Below are 13,866 nucleotides of genomic sequence, written 5' to 3' on the forward strand. Positions count from 1 at the left end.
AACTTAGCTTTCTCTAGGAACGCATGAAAATTCAAGGGAACGGTAGCACAGACCATTAATCTACAACACAGATATGTAAAAACTATTAAGACTAAGTTCATGATAAATTTAGTTCAATTAATCAAATTACTAATGTACTCCTACTTAAATTAACATCCCTCAAGTTATCTAAGTGATACATGATCCAAATCAACTAACCCATGCCCGATCATCACGTGAGATGGGTTAGTCATCAATGGTGAACATCTGTATGTTGATTATATCTACTATATGACTCACGTTCGACCTTTTGGTCTCTAGTGTTCCGAGACCATGTCTGTTCATGCTAGGCTCGTCATGTATAACCGAAGTATTCTGCTTGTGCAAAATTGGCTTACACCTGTTGTATGTGAACGTAGAGTCCATCACACTCGATCATCACGAGGTGCTTTGAAACGACGAACTTTAGCAACGGTACATACTCGGGGAAAACACTTTTATGTTGAAATTTAGTGAAGGGATCATCTTATAATGCTACTATCGTTCTAAGCAAAATAAGATGTATAAAGGATAAACATCACATGCAATAAATATATGTGAGATGATATGGCCATCATCATCTTGTGCTTTTGATCTCCATCTCCAAAGCATCGTCATGATCTCCATCGTCACCGGCTCGACATATTTATCTGCATCGTTGCGTCGGGGCCGTCTCGCCAACTATTGCTTCTACAACTATTGCTAACGCATAGCGATAAAGTAAAGTAATTACATGGCACTTGCATTTCATACAATAATTAAGAGACAACCCTAAGACTCCTGCCAGTTGCCGATATTACAAAACATGATCATCTCATACAACAACGTATATCACATCACGTCTTGACCATATCACATCACAACATGCCCTACAAAAACAAGTTAGACTTCCTCTACTTTGTTGTTGCAAGTTTTACGTGGCTGCTACGGGCAACTAGCAAGAACCGTTCTTAACTACCATAACCACAACGGTGATTATCAAGTTTGTTGTTTTAACCTTCTTCAAGGACCGGCCGTAGTCAAACTTGATTCAACTAAAGTAGGAGAATCAGACACCCGCCAGCCACCTTTATGCAAAACAAGTTGCATGTCAGTCGGTGGAACCGGTCTCATGTGTGTGGACATGTAAGGTTGGTCCGGGCCGCTTCATCCCACAACACCGCCGAATCAAAATAAGACATTGGTGGTAAGCAGTATGACCATCACTGATACGTCTCCAACGTATCTATAATTTTTGATTGCTCCATGCTATTATATATCCTGTTTTGGATGTTTAATGGGCTTTATTATACACTTTTATATTATTTTTTGGGACTAACCTATTAACCCAAGGCCCAGTGCAAATTGCTGTTTTTTTGCCTATTTCAGTGTTTCACAGAAAAGGAATATCAAATGGAGTCCAAACGGAATGAAACCTTCGGGAGCGTGATTTTTGGAACAAACGTGATCTAGAGGACTTGGAGTGGATGTCAAGAAATCAACGAGGAGGCCACGAGGCAGGGAGGCGTGCCCCCCACCCTCGTGGGCCCCTTGTGGCTCCACCGACCTACTTCTTCCTCCTATATATACCTATGTACCCCGAAACCATCGAGGAGCACCACGAAACCGTATTTCCACCGCCGCAACCTTCTGTACCCGTGAGATCCCATCTTGGGGCCTTTTCCAGCGCTTCGCCGGAGGGGCATCGATCACGGAGGGCTTCTACATCAACACCATAGCCTCTCCGATGATGTGTGAGTGGTTTACCACAGACCTTCGGGTCCATAGTTATTAGCTAGATGGCTTCTTCTCTCTCTTTGGATCTCAATACAAAGTTCTCCTCGATCTTCTTGGAGATCTACTCGATGTAACCCTTTTTGCAGTGTGTTTGTCGAGATCTGATGAATTGTGGGTTTATGATCAAGATTATCTATGAACAATATTTGAATCTTCTCTAAATTCTTTTATGTATGATTGGTTATCTTTGCAAGTCTCTTCAAATTATCAGTTTGGTTTGGCCTACTAGATTGATCTTTCTTGCAATGGGAGAAGTGCTTAGCTTTGGGTTCAATCATGCGGTGCTCGATCCTCGTGACAGTAGGGGAAATGACACGTATTGTATTGTTGCCATTGAGGATAAAAAGATGGGGTTTATATCATATTGCTTGAGTTTATCCGTATACATCATGTCATCTTGCCTAATGCGTTACTCTGTTCTTATGAACTTAATACTCTAGATGCATGCTAGATAGCGGTCGATGTGTGGAGTAATAGTAGTAGATGCAGGCAGGAGTCGGTCTACTTGTTGCAGACGTGATGCCTATATACGTGATCATGCCTAGATATTCTCATAACTATGCTCAATTTTATCAATTGCTCGACAGTAATTTGTTCACCCACCATAATACTTATGCTATCTTGAGAGAAGCCACTAGTGAAACCTATGGCCCCCGGGTCTATTTTACATCATATTAATCTCCCGCAAACTAGTTATTTCGGTCGCCGTTTATTTTACAATCTTTACTTTCAATCTTTATCATAAAAACACCAAAAATATTATCTTATCATCTCTATCAAATCTCACTTTTGCAAGTGGCCGTGAAGGGATTGACAACCCCTTTATCGCGTTGGTTGCAAGGCTCTTATTTGTTTGTGTAGGTATGAGGGACTTGCGTGTGGCCTCCTACTGTATTGATACCTTGGTTCTCAAAAACTGAGGGAAATACTTACGCTACTTTGTTGCGTCACCCTTTTCTCTTCAAGGGAAAAACCAACGCATGCTCAAGAGGTAGCAAGAAGGATTTCTGGCACCGTTGCTGGGGAGTCCACGCACAAGTCAAGACATACCAAGTACCCATCACAAACTCTTATCCCTCGCATTACATTATTTGCCATTTGCCTCTCCCCCACTTCACCCTTGCCGCTTTATTCGCCCTCTTTTTCCGTTCGTTTTTTCTCTCGCTTGCTTCTTGTTTGCTTATGTGTTGGATTGCTTGCTCTCCACGATGGCTCAAGATAATACTAAATTGTGTGACTTTGCCAATACCAACAACAATGATTTTCTTAGCACTCCGATTGCTCCTCTTACCGGTGCTGAATCTTGTGAAATAAATGCTGCTTTCCTGAATCTTGTCATGAAAGATCAATTCGCCGGCCTTCCTAGTGAAGATGCCGCTACCAATCTAAATAGCTTTGTTGATTTGTGCGATTTGCAAAAGAAGAAAGATGTGGACAGTGATATTGTTAAATTGAAACTATTTCCTTTTTCGCTTAGAGATCGTGCTAAAACTTGGTTTTCTTCTTTGCCTAAAAATAGTATTGATTCATGGAACAAGTGCAAAGATGCTTTTATCTCTAAATATTTTCCTACCACTAAGATTATCTCTCTTAGAAACGATATTATGAATTTTAAGCAACTTGATCATGAACATGTTGCACAAGCTTGGGAGAGAATGAAATTAATGATACGTAATTGCCCTACACATGGTTTGAATTTATGGATGATTATACAAAAAAATTATGCCAGATTGAATTTTGCTTCTAGAAATCTTTTAGATTCGGCCGCGGGAGGCACTTTTATGGAAATCACTTTAGGAGAAGCTACTAAACTCCTAGATAATATTATGGTTAATTATTCTCAATGGCACACTGAAAGATCTACTAGTAAAAAGGTGCATGCAATTGAAGAGATTAATGTTTTGAGTGGAAAGATGGATGAACTTATGAAGTTGTTTGCTAATAAGAGTGTTTCTTCTGATCCTAATGATATGCCTTTCTCTACTTTGATTGAGAATAATAATGAATCTATGGATGTGAATTTTGTTGGTAGGAACAATTTTGGTAACAACGCTTATAGAGGAAATTTTAATCCTAGGCCGTATCCTAGTAATTCCTCTAATAATTATGGTAATTCCTACAACAACTCTTATGGAAATTTTAACAAGATGCCCTCTGATTTTGAGACTAGTGTTAAAGAATTTATGGTTTCTCAAAAGAATTTCAATGCTTTGCTTGAAGAAAAATTGCCTAAGATTGATGAGTTGGCTAGGAACGTTGATAGAATTTCTCTTGATGTTGATTCTTTGAAGCTTAGATCTATTCCACCTAAGCATGATATCAATGAGTCTCTCAAGGCTATGAGAATTTCGATTGATGAGTGCAAAGAAAGAACCGCTAGGATACGTGCTAAGAAAGATTGCTTTATGAAAGCGTGTTCTTCTAGTTTTCATGATAATAAGGATGAAGATCTAAAAGTGATTGATGTGTCCCCTATTAAATCTTTGTTTTGCAATATGAATCTTGATAATGATGGGACTGGAGATTGTCGGTGTACAAAAGTAGGGGCACTCCTTTTTACCCCTTTACTTGTGCACGGATAGTCGGAGCCGTGCCCACGGCCACACTAAGCAGGTCAGAGGAGGGAAGCCGAAGGCACAAGGCGACCAGAAGCAATGCCAAGGCCAGGTACTTAAAGGGCAAAGGGGCGAGGTGGACCCCCCGGCAAGACCCTTGCCGGGACGACCTCCGCGGCCCCGGCAAGAGCTTTGCCGGGGCAACTTGCCCAACACCAGCAGAGCGAGCCACCCTTGAGCCCAAGGGTTCCAAACGCCGTCAACAACTACATTGGAAATAGGGCTTGGGAGGCACCTTCGTTGTGGCATGCAGATCTTTGTCAAGATCATAAATACACAGGATCAGATGAGGACCAGAAGACGGCGACCCTCGGCGGGATCCTAGCCGAGGAAATCCACGCGCTTGCTAGGGACGACTGCAACGCCACGAAAAGACCCTTGTCGAGGGAATCAGCGGAGCCATAGCCAGGCCCGCGCCTGCCAAGACTCCATCGCCATCCCCAAGCAGCTGCTAGCTCAACCAGCTGGGCAGGCACCTGCGTGGCGATGGGCGGCCTCTACACCAACTCAGCAAGCACCTACGTGGTGGCATGCGACCCTTCATGAAGGCTCCACCACCGTGCCATCCCAACAGCCAGCCAACATGGCGCAGCAACGCCTCGTCAGCTCGGACGCGCGTCGGAACCGGGCGAGGCGACGACAGCTGGGACGTGCTTCTTTGCCATCCCCGGTAAAGTGAGAAGGGCACGTCGGGAGCGCATTTAATGTGTTTGTCCGACGGTACCAAAGGATAGGCTTGTCGACTGTAGACCTTTCCACCTCCTGTGTGCCACTATGGCAACCCCTTTTGCCTATAAAAGGAGGCCCGAGGCGAACAAGAGAAGGATTCGGATCTTTTGGGCAAGTTACACCCCGTAGCTAGCTCAAGAACACAAGAACACTCTAATATAACCACCAAAGCAGGACTAAGGTATTACGCATCTTCGCGGCCCGAACCTGGGTAAATGGTCTGTGTGCTTCTTGTCAGACCCGCTCTTTGCACAACCTCGCGCCCGCCAACCGTAGAAGGGATCCCAGTGATTCCATAGGTGTCGATTTCCCTCGACATCTTTGGCGCGCCAGGTAGGGGCGCAGTTGTGAGAATCTTGTCTAGCAGTTAGCCTAGCAGTTCTTCATCGCCATGGCTCCCAAGAAGAAGACGATCACGGCGATCGGCTCGTCGGGAGCCGAACGGCACGTGCCAGTGCGGGCGAGCAGCGGGCCGGTCGCGGACAAAACCCGAGCCGCGGCCCGCGAGCACTAGCATCGCTATGGCAGTCAGAGCCTGGCGAGCGGCGTCATTCATGCGCCAGACGACAGGCCGCACACCGCCAAATCCAAAGACGGGGCTGCCCCCCCCCCCCCCGCAGGCGGCACGGGGCCCTCCAGGGGTGTCGCTGTGCCACCTACGGGTGGCACAGCAACTTCCAAGACGCCTACGCCGGTGCCCACAGCGCGCTCTTCCCAGGGTGTGCGCAACGAGCAGCGCCACCACGCTGGAGACCCCGGACGCCGCCGTGGGAAGAGTCATGTGCATCATCTGCGGGACGGAGGAGGCCAGCATGCCCGCCAAAGTGCTGGCGAAAATGGCACGCAGCCGCTGGGCCGTGATAGAGCTCCTTCTAACATGGTTAAAAGTCGAAGTGTGCCGCGGTCCTCGCAGCTGTCGCCGCCACCCATGCCAGCAGAAGCTTTGGCGCGCGCGCAGCTACTCCTCGACTTCCCTCCTGCTGCGGAAAAGCTCGATGAGTGGAGGGCCACCATCCGGAGCCTTGTCAGCGTCACCAACCAAGACGAGCCACGGCCAGCGGGGCCCTTAGGCCGGCGCTCCGTCGAACCACCGCATGCCAGCGGTGGAGGGGCCGGAGGTGCTGCGGCCACGGTGCACTCTCCTCCTCCACGCCAGCCACCGCGACTGTCGATCCGTTGTGATGACGCTTGTGATAACATTTCCATAGTGTCGTCCGACCCACAGACCCACCGCGACCAGCGCCAAGTTCTTTGGGAGCGAGCCCATGAAGACGCTCGAACCACCATCGAGCGCCGGCGCGATACACGCCACCAGTCAGATAGGCGGGCGGGGCCCGCTATGGACCACCCAGCACCGGGAGGCTCCGGCGGCCTACCTTACGAGGTGGGTTGCCCGACCTTTACCCATGAGCTGCGGCCGTTCCAGTGGCCGTCCCACAGTATGTTCAAGCCCGACGTCGGCGAGAAGTACAACGGCAAGACCCACCCGTTGGAGTTCCTCAGCACCTACACCATCGCGATGCAAACCGCTGGAGCTCGTGACAACAAGGTGCTTGCCAATTACTTCCCGTTGGCCCTGAAACCCAATGTCATGTCTTGGTTGATGCACTTGCCGGCGGATTCCATTTCTTCTTGGTCGGATATGTGTCATGAGTTCGTTGGTGCCTTCACCGGAGGCCACCAAGCTCATGGCCAGGCGAGTGATTTGCATATCATTCCCCAGAAGGAAGGTGAAAACCTGCACAAGTACATACAGAGGTTCAGCCAGGTGCAATACAACATCCCAGATGTTCATCCTGCCGCCATGATCAGCGCGTTCCATCAGAATGTGTGCAACCGCAAGATGCGTGAAGAGCTGGTGATGAACAAGGCCAAGGATGTGACCGAACTCTATGTTCTGGATGATAGATGCGCTCGGGCTGAAGAGGGGAGGAAGTACCCCGGCGAGGATGCCGGCGTGGAAACCGACTCTACCGACGAAGACACCACCGCCCCGACGAAGAAGGGTCGGCGTCGCAACAGGAAACCCAAGGGCAAGGTCGTGCTTGTCGTCGAGGGATCTGACGACACCGGCACTGCCAAGAAGGCCAAGGCAGACGACCCCGGCAAGGAGATTGCCGGGTGTGCCGCTTGCCGGGCCTTGGCAGCTGCCGACAAGCCAGGAGGCTCCGACAAGAAATACTACAAGATCCACCGCACCAAGGGCCACGACCTCCAGAACTGCCGACAAGTCGAGCTGCTTGCTGAGAAGCAAAAGGCTGAGTATGAGAGGCGGGACAAGGAGAATGGTCAGGATGGTGCCGAAGGATCCGGCAAGAAGTGTGGCGGCCAAGGAGGCCGCCGCGGCAAGGATAACCAACAAGAGAGGCCCGCTCGGGGCCGCGACAAGAAGCAGGACGACGACGATCATGATGAGGACGACGAGTCCGGCGAGCAAGAGTTTCAGAAGGCTACGGAGGCCATGTGCGTCGATGGTGGCGCCTCGCTGCACACTTCTCACCGCCAGCTCAAGTAGTGGGCGCGTGAGATCACAGCAGCGGAGCCATCATTCGACGCTCAGAAGTCGCTGAAGTGGTCCAGCACGCCCATCATTTTTTACACCGAGGATCACCTTGATCGCACAACAGTTGTCGGGTGTTTGCCGTTGTTGGTTTCACCAATGATACGCAACCTCAAGGTGAACAAGATGCTGGTTGACAGCGGGGCCGGTCTGAACTTAATCTCACCCGTTGTGATCAAAAGGCTGCAAATTCCTAATGGAGACCTCGAGGAGACGGGCACGTTTCAAGGGGTCAACCCGGGAAGGAGCCAGCCGAAGGGGAAGGTCACGTTGCTTGTGACGTTTGGAGGCGAGTTGAACTATAGGACGGAGAGGATTGTCTTTGATGTAGCCGAGATCCCTTTGCCCTAGAATGAGATCCTCGGCCGCCCGGCACTATCCAAGTTTATGGCAGCGGCGCATTACGCCTACAACACGCTGAAGATGCCTGGGCCGATGACAATCATCACCGTTCCCTGCGACAAGAAGGATGTGTTGATCTGCGCCGACCTACTCTATCGAGAAGCAGTTGCAGCAGCTGCCGCCAAGGCACTTGCTCCTGCCGCTGAACCCCCGGGAGGGAAGAAGAAGACCGGCAAGACCTCTCGCACCCACTCCGGCAAGCGCACCTCTTCGGGGTGTTGTGCTACCATCGAGGACCTGCCAGAGAGCTCCACCGGCAAGAGCAAGAAATCCAGAGCTGCGCCACCAGAGACCTAGAAGGTGTCCGTCAAGGAGGATTGCACGGGAGGGGCTTTCACCATAAGCTCCACCCTCGACAGCAAATAGGAAAGCGCACTCGTCACTTTCCTGCGGGCGAATGTCGATGTGTTTGCATGGCAAGCATCTCACATCCCCGGCGTTCCCAGGGAAGTGATTGAGCACCATCTTGCTGTCTGCCCCATGCGCGACCCGTCAAGCAGAAGGTCAGGAAGCAAGCTTTGGAACGGCAAGAGTTCATCACAGAGGAGATCAGGAAGTTGGAAGCAGCAGGCTTGGTGAGGGGAGTATTCCATCCGACGTGGTTGGCCAATCCGGTGGTGGTGCACAAGGCAAACGAGAAGTGGAGGCTGTGTATTGACTACACAGATATCAATAAGGCTTGTCCTAAGGACCCCTTCCCGTTGCCGCGCATCGACCAGATTGTTGACTCCACGGCCGGGTGTGATCTGTTATCATTCCTCGACGCCTACTCGGGCTACCACCAGATCTTCATGACAAGAGAAGATGAAGAGAAGACAACATTCATCACCCCATGTGGTACGTATTGCTTTTTACGGATGCCTTTTGGGTTGAAGAGTGATGGCTCGATGTTCACAAGGGCGGTCCAAATTGGTTTTGAGCCCCAGCTACATAGAAATATGGAAGCTTACATGGATGACATAGTGGTCAAAACCAAGGACAAGGCAACTCTTGTACAAGACTTAGAAGAGACGTTTGCCAACCTGTGCAAGATCAACCTCAAGCTGAACCCTGAGAAGTGTGTCTTCGGCGTTCCGTCCGACAAACATCTCGGGTTCTTTGTGTCGCAGCGTGGGATCGAGGCAAACCAAGACAAGATCAAGGCTATTGAGCAGATTGAGGCGCCCAAGCGGATCAAGGATGTGCGTCGGCTCACTCGTTGCGTTGCCGCCATGAGCCGATTCATCTCCAAGTCTGCCGAGCGCGCCCTTCCCTTTTTCAAGATTTTGAAAAAGGCGGGCCCAATGGAGTGGACCCCGGAGGCCGAAGCAGCACTGCAGGATCTGAAGAAATACCTCTCTTCTACACCAGTACTGGTGGCGCCTAAACCACAAGAGTCGTTGCTGCTGTATCTGGCGGCGACGAATCAAGTGGTCAGCGCCGTGCTGGTGGCGCAGAGGGAGGTCGACGAAGAGGCAGTGGCAACGGCAGGACCGGCGGATGGCAAGTCAGAGATTCCCCCGGCAGGGCCTGGTGCCGGTAAGGCAAGGCCCCTGGTAGAGTCTGACGCCATCGGGACAGGGCCCGCACAGCCAAGTGAAGTGGTGCAGAAGAAGAAGATGATGCAGCACCCGGTTTACTTTGTCAGCTCCCTCTTGCAGGGGGCTAGGTCAAGGTACTCCGGTGTGCAGAAATTGCTCTTCGGCCTCCTTATGGCCTCGAGGAAGCTGCATCATTACTTCCAAGCCCACGAGATCACTGTCGTCACCCGCCTCCCGTTGCAACGGATACTGCACAACCCAGACGCAACCGGAAGGATTGTGGAGTGGGCCTTGGAGTTATCAAGCTTTGGGTTGAAGTTTGAAAGTACTTCGACAATCCAGAGCAGAGCCTTGGCGGAGTTCATTGCAGAATGGACCTCAACGCCTGACGAGGAAATCCAGGAGACCACTCTCCCCGGCAAGGAAGCAAGTCACAACTGGATCATGTACTTTGACGGGGCTTTCTCGCTGCAAGGCGCCGGTGCTGGTGTGTTTCTCGTCGCACCCACCGGAGAGCACCTCAAGTATGTAATCCAGATGCACTTTCCCAGGGAGATGTCCACCAACAACACTGCTGAGTACGAGGGATTGCTCGCCGGTATCAGGATCGCGGCAGACCTCGGGGTTAAGAAGTTCATCGTCAGGGGTGATTCACAGCTTGTCGTCAGACAAGTCAACAAAGATTATCAGATCCCGTTGATGGAGGACTACGTAGATGAGGTGAGGAAGCTGGAAGAGCACTTTGATGGTATAAGAGCGGCGCGGAGAATGACATCGCCGATTACCTGTCAAAGCGCGCTGCATTCAAGCTACGTGTGGAACCAGGTACTTTTTTCCTTCGGTTAACTCAACCATCCGTCGAACCATCAACGGAGCAGAACAAACGGAGGGAATCAGGCCCCGGCAAGTACTTTCCCACTGAGTCCCTGGGGGCTGCTGGCAAGGGTGTTGCCGTGGATTCTAAGCCTGCCGAGGAGCGACTGACTCCGGCAGGCCGTCAAGCCCTGGCCGTAGAGACGGCCGCTCCCATGGCAGAAGAAATGCCTTTGGTCCTTGCCGTCGAGCCCCAGGCTCCGGCATGTGCACAACATACCGTCCGATTCCTCCAAACAGGGGAGTCCTGAGGAGCAGGAAGAAGCGGAGAAAGTAGACCGTCGGTCTGCTATGTATCAGTTCATCGATGACGTCCTGTACAGGGAGAGACCGAACGTGTGAAATTGAAGTGCATTCCCCGGGAGGAAGGACTGGAGCTGTTGGCAGAGATACACGGAGGCATATGTGGCTCCCACATAGGGTCGAGGGCCCTTGCCGGCAAGGCGTTCCAGCAGGGTTTCTTCTGGCCCACTACCCTCCAGGATGCGATGACACTAGTAACCAAGTGTGAAGCGTGTCAGTTGCATTCGAAGAAGCTTCATCAACCAGCTCAAGCCCTTCAAACAATTCCTCTTTCCTGACCATTCTCGGTCTGGGGGCTCGACATCCTGGGCCCTTTCCCCCGCGCTGTCGAGGGCTTTGAGTACTTGTATGTTGCGATCGACAAGTTCACAAAGTGGCCGGAGGTGGAAGCAGTAAGGAAGGTGATAGCACAGTCAGCCATCAAGTTCTACAAGGGGCTAGTTTGCCGTTTTGGTGTACCAAACAGAGTCATCACCGACGACGGCACGCAGTTCACAAGCCACACCTTCATGCAATACATCCAAGACCTCGGCAGCAAGGTCTGTTTCGCTTCCATGGCACACCCACGGAGCAACAGCCAGGCGGAGAGGGCAAATGCTAAAGTGTTGTGAGGCCTGAGGACAAAGACTTTTGACAGGCTGCACAAGAGCGGAAGGCGCTGGATTGATGAGTTGCCGGCGGTTCTTTGGTCGATCAGGACGACGGCAAATCGAGCCACCAGCCACACACCCTTTGCCCTGGTATACGGGGCAAAAGCAGTTCTCCCCACGGAACTCATATACGGGTCACCTCGAGTGCTCGCTTACGACGAGCTTGAGCAAGAGCAATTGCGGCAAGATGATGCAACGCTCCTTGAGGAAGATTGTCTTCGGGCGGTTGTGAGAGTAGCACGCTACCAGCAAGCCTTGCGCCACTACCATAGCTGCAAGGTTCATGCCCGAAGCTTTGAGGAAGGCGACCTTGTTCTTTGGCGCGTTCAATCGGCCAAGAATTCCAACAAGTTGACACCGAAGTGGGAAGGCCCTTATCGGGTAATACGAGTCACCAGGCCCGGCGCAGTCCGCCTAGAGACCGAAGATGCTATTCCAGTGAGCAACTCCTGGAACATTGAACATCTTCGCAAGTTTTACCCATAAGGCGCGGTTGCCGGGCCCCCCGGCAAACCACCTTTTGTACAAGCCTTGCCGTCAAGGCATGTAACCCTCTATACAAAGCCAGGCGCAGACCCTAAGTATAAATAAATGAAGCGCTGGCGCCCTAAGTTATAGCATGCATGCTAGGTTAAGTCTCTCCCTCGGTTAGGGTTGATAGTGCTTAGCGGCGACTAACCCCTCTAGAGGTCGAGTGTGCGTCTTTCTGTCCTCTTTGGTTCGCAGGGCACGTGGACACTTCTGCTGAGCCACTTGGAAGAAAGAGAACGAACCGGCGCTCCGGCCCCGGCAAGCCAAGACTGCCGAGGGCTGAAGACACAAGGATCCAACCACGGCAAGCCAAGGTTGCCGGGGGCTGCGGATTCAGATAAGTCTTTCATCCCCTGTTATGCATTTCCGTATGGAACTGGGACATGTGAAACCTCGTTTATATTCTTAAACCACCGTGCTCCCCTTTTCCTGTACCCAAGAGCTATCCCCTGGGTCGGAACTTGGTCGTAGTTGCGGTGGCAAGAAAATGAACGAAGGGCCTAACTCTACTTCGCCCCTGCCTCCGCCAAGAGCATGAGAATGGTCGACTGAAGTGGGGGGACGGCAAGGCCTGTTGCCGGGCGACAATGTTTATCTTAAAAATAACAAGGACTCATCCCTTGGCATGGGCCTCGCTCACGCACAAAGAAACCCGGCAAGCACCCCTTTTCATTAAAAACGTGTGCAAGGGGATTACAAATTTTAAATCTAACAAGTGCCCGCAGGCTTACAAACTAAAAAGAGATGACATGCCCCTAATCCCTTTCTTGTCCCTCTCCTCAGAAGGTGGAACAAGATAGCGGGAGGGCAAAAAGAGCACCTAGGCGAGGTGCGAGGAGCAGAAGGCACCAAGAGAGCATCCCGGTGCCAGGATAGGAGCTGGAAGATGAGGCAGCGGGCCGACAATACGCGACGAATGCGTCGGTGCCCGCGTACTCCGACTTGACGGCTGCCACCCGCCTTCTTCGCCTTCTCCGGCCCTCCTACACCAGCCGCCCAAGGAGATGACGGGGAGCGCGCTGATGGAGAGCTTGATGAGGAAGGCCCTCGGCAGGGCGCGTGGCCGAGGGAGGGCGACGCGGTCAGTTGGAGTCGGGGTTGGCGTCCCGCCGCTCGACTCCCTCGTCATTGTTGTTGCTGTCCTCCTCATCGCTCCCGCTTGAGGAGGAATCTTCATCGTCGGAGGAGCTCTCCACGCAGCACTTTAGGCGAGTTCCAAGATCTCCAAAGACCTTCACGGAGAGCAGGCCGCCCTCCATTAACTTGAGGTAGAGGACGAGCCCCGCCGTCAGGCTGTGGACGTGAGCAAACGTCTTCCAACCGCGACAGAGGTACATGACGTGAGGAGCGGGGAAGTCGACGTCAGCCCGCGTGCCACCGTTCCCGCAGCCCCTCATGTGCAACATGAGGGTCTGGGCGGATTGAGCTCCATATCCCGAGCAAATGGGGTAGGAAGACGAAGACGACGACACGGTGGCCGGCGCAGCCAGATGAAGAATTCATGGGGCTGGTCCCTGACGGGGCCCTCCATCGAGGGAGGCATCGCCGGCGGAGGCGGGTCCGGTGCACCGCCCCGTCCACCTCTTCCCCGAGCGCCACAGCGACCTCGACCTCGCCCCCTCCCCCTTCCTCTCATGGCTGGCTCCACCGCCGCGAGCTCTTGGGAAGGAGGGACGCGCTGTCGAGCAGCGACCCTCGCTGCCACCGTTGAAGGGCCGGCGCCCCCTCTCGCCATGGCAGATGGAAGAAAGGAGAGGAGGTAGAAGGAGATGGACGATGGAAGAATGTGAGAGTGCCATCCCCCTCCCCCTTCTTATAAAGGGGCGGGGTCGAGGCTCGGCCGCCCCACTCGACCAATCCGGTCATCGGGAGCGCAGGGAATCAGGACC

The sequence above is a fragment of the Aegilops tauschii genome, chromosome 4 (genome assembly GCF_002575655.3).
Source record: "Aegilops tauschii subsp. strangulata cultivar AL8/78 chromosome 4, Aet v6.0, whole genome shotgun sequence".
In the NCBI taxonomy this organism is placed as follows: Eukaryota; Viridiplantae; Streptophyta; class Magnoliopsida; order Poales; family Poaceae; genus Aegilops; species Aegilops tauschii.